The sequence below is a fragment of the Mixophyes fleayi genome, unplaced genomic scaffold (genome assembly GCF_038048845.1).
Source record: "Mixophyes fleayi isolate aMixFle1 unplaced genomic scaffold, aMixFle1.hap1 Scaffold_1662, whole genome shotgun sequence".
NCBI lineage: Eukaryota > Metazoa > Chordata > Amphibia > Anura > Limnodynastidae > Mixophyes > Mixophyes fleayi.
This window is the reverse complement of record NW_027446021.1, coordinates 40,001-42,500: the sequence shown is the minus strand read 5'-3', so window position 1 is coordinate 42,500 and position 2,500 is coordinate 40,001. Positions and strand designations below refer to the sequence as shown.

The 2,500-nt window shown below is 44.3% G+C and overlaps 12 pseudogenes; all 12 read left to right on the top strand.

Moving 5' to 3' along the window:
- LOC142116243 (5S ribosomal RNA) overlaps nt 1–92 on the top strand; it is a 119-nt pseudogene extending 27 nt beyond the window's left edge.
- Nucleotides 93–173: 81 nt separating this feature from the next.
- LOC142116360 (5S ribosomal RNA) lies at nt 174–292 on the top strand (annotated as a pseudogene).
- An 81-nt stretch (nt 293–373) lies between these two features.
- Nucleotides 374–492, top strand: LOC142116127 (5S ribosomal RNA; annotated as a pseudogene).
- Nucleotides 493–777: 285 nt separating this feature from the next.
- Nucleotides 778–896, top strand: LOC142116349 (5S ribosomal RNA; annotated as a pseudogene).
- A 79-nt stretch (nt 897–975) lies between these two features.
- On the top strand, nt 976–1,094 carry LOC142116364 (5S ribosomal RNA; annotated as a pseudogene).
- Nucleotides 1,095–1,175: 81 nt separating this feature from the next.
- LOC142116193 (5S ribosomal RNA) lies at nt 1,176–1,294 on the top strand (annotated as a pseudogene).
- Nucleotides 1,295–1,374: 80 nt separating this feature from the next.
- On the top strand, nt 1,375–1,493 carry LOC142116326 (5S ribosomal RNA; annotated as a pseudogene).
- Nucleotides 1,494–1,574: 81 nt separating this feature from the next.
- On the top strand, nt 1,575–1,692 carry LOC142116221 (5S ribosomal RNA; annotated as a pseudogene).
- An 81-nt stretch (nt 1,693–1,773) lies between these two features.
- On the top strand, nt 1,774–1,892 carry LOC142116251 (5S ribosomal RNA; annotated as a pseudogene).
- An 80-nt stretch (nt 1,893–1,972) lies between these two features.
- On the top strand, nt 1,973–2,091 carry LOC142116370 (5S ribosomal RNA; annotated as a pseudogene).
- An 81-nt stretch (nt 2,092–2,172) lies between these two features.
- Nucleotides 2,173–2,290, top strand: LOC142116297 (5S ribosomal RNA; annotated as a pseudogene).
- An 85-nt stretch (nt 2,291–2,375) lies between these two features.
- LOC142116377 (5S ribosomal RNA) lies at nt 2,376–2,494 on the top strand (annotated as a pseudogene).
- The last annotated feature ends 6 nt before the right edge of the window (nt 2,495–2,500 follow it).

Below are 2,500 nucleotides of genomic sequence, written 5' to 3'. Positions count from 1 at the left end.
CCCAATCTCGTTTGATCTTGGAAGCTAAGCAGGGCTGTACCTGGTTAGTACTTTGATGGGAGACCACCTGGGAATACCAGGTGCTGTAGGCCTTTTTTTTTTCTCTCTTGTTCCGGCTTCCTTCAATGCTGGTTTTAAGATGTATAAGAGATGTAGGTCAATAGGAAACCAATACCTACAACCACTCCACCTTGAACAAGCACAATCTCATCTGATCTTGAAAGATAAGCAGCGCCGGGCCTAGTTAGTACTTGAATGGGAGACCACCTAGGAATACCAGGTGCTGTAGGCCATTTTTTTTCCTCTCTTGTTCCGGCTTCCTTCAATGCTTATTTTGAGATGTATAAGTGATGTAGGTCATTAGGAAAACAATACCTACAGCCACACCACCTTGAATAAACCCAATCTCATCTGATCTTGGAAGCTAAGCAGGGCTTGGCCTGGTTAGTATTTGGATAGGAGACCACCTGGGAATACCAGGTGCTGTAGGCCTTTTTTTTTTTTATCTCTCTTGTTTCGGCTTCCTTCAATGCTGGTTTTGAGATGTATAAGAGATGTAGGTCAATAGGAAACCAATACCTACAACCACTCCACCTTAAACATGCACAATCTCGTCTGATCTTGAAACATAAGCAGCTCCGGGCCTAGTTAGTACTTGAATGGGAGACCACCTGGGAATACCAGGTGCTGTAGGCTTTTTTTTTTTCTCTCTTGTTCTGGCTTCCTTCAATGCTGGTTTTGAGATGTATAAGTGATGTAGGTCATTAGGAAAACAATACCTACAGCCACACCACCTTGAATAAACCTAATCTCATCTGATCTTGGAAGCGAAGCAGGGCTTGGCCTGGTTAGTATTTGGATAGAAGACCACCTGGGAATACAAGGTGCTGTAGGCTTTTTTTTTTCTCTCTTGTTCCGGCTTCCTTCAATGCTGGTTTTGAGATTATAAGAGATGTAGGTCAATAGGTAACCAATACCTACAGCCAGACATCTCTGAACAAGCCCAATCTCGTTTGATCTTGGAAGCTAAGCAGGGCCGTACCTGGTTAGTACTTTGATGGGAGACCACCGGGGAATACCAGGTGCTGTAAGCCTTTTTTTTTTCTCTCTTGTTCCGGCTTCCTTCAATGCTGGTTTTGAGATGTATAAGAGATGTAGTTCATTAGGAATCCAATACCTACAGCCACACCACCCTGAATAAACCCAATCTCATCTGATCTTGGAAGCTAAGCAGGGCTTGGCCTGGTTAGTATTTGGATAGGAGACCACCTGGGAATACAAGGTGCTGTAGGCCTTTTTTTTTTCTCTCTTGTTCCGGCTTCCTTCAATGCTGGTTTTGAGATTATAAGAGATGTAGGTCAATAGGTAACCAATACCTACAGCCACACATCTCTGAACAAGCCCAATCTCGTTTGATCTTGGAAGCTAAGCAGGGCCGTACCTGGTTAGTACTTTGATGGGAGACCACCGGGGAATACCAGGTGCTGTAGGCCTTTTTTTTTTCTCTCTTATTCCGGCTTCCTTCAATGCTGGTTTTGAGATGTATAAGAGATGTAGGTCAATAGGAAACCAATACCTACAGCCACTCCACCCTGAACAAGCCAATCTCATCTGATCTTGGAAGCTAAGCAGGGCCAGGCCTGGTTAGTACTTGGATGGGAGACCACCAGGGAATACCAGGTGCTGTAGGCCTTTTTTTTTTCTCTCTTGTTCCGGCTTCCTTCAATGCTGGTTTTGAGATGTATAAGAGATGTAGTTCATTAGGAATCCAATACCTACAGCCACACCACCCTAAATAAACCCAATCTCATCTGATCTTGGAAGCTAAGCAGGGCTTGGCCTTTTTAGTATTTGGATAGGAGACCACCTGGGAATACAAGGTGCTGTAGGCCTTTTTTTTTTCTCTCTTGTTCCGGCTTCCTTCAATGCTGGTTTTGAGATTATAAGAGATGTAGGTCAATAGGTAACCAATACCTACAGCCACACATCTCTGAACAAGCCCAATCTCGTTTGATCTTTGAAGCTAAGCAGGGACGTACCTGGTTAGTACTTTGATGGGAGACCACCAGGGAATACCAGGTGCTGTAGGCCTTTTTTTTTTCTCTCTTGTTCCGGCTTCCTTCAATGCTGGTTTTGAGATGTATAAGAGATGTAGGTCAATAGGAAACCAATACCTACAGCCACTCCACCCTGAATAAGCCAATCTCATCTGATCTTGGAAGCTAAGCAGGGCCAGGCCTGGTTAGTACTTGGATGGGAGACCACCTGGGAATACCAGCTGCTGTAGGCCTTTTTTTTTTTTATCTCTCTTGTTTCGGCTTCCTTCAATGCTGGTTTTGAGATGTATAAGAGATGTAGGTCAATAGGAAACCAATACCTACAACCACTCCACCTTGAACAAGCACAATCTCGTCTGATCTTGAAAGATAAGCAGCTCCGGGCCTAGTTAGTACTTGAATGGGAGACCACCTGGGAATACCAGGTGCTGTAGGCCTTTTTT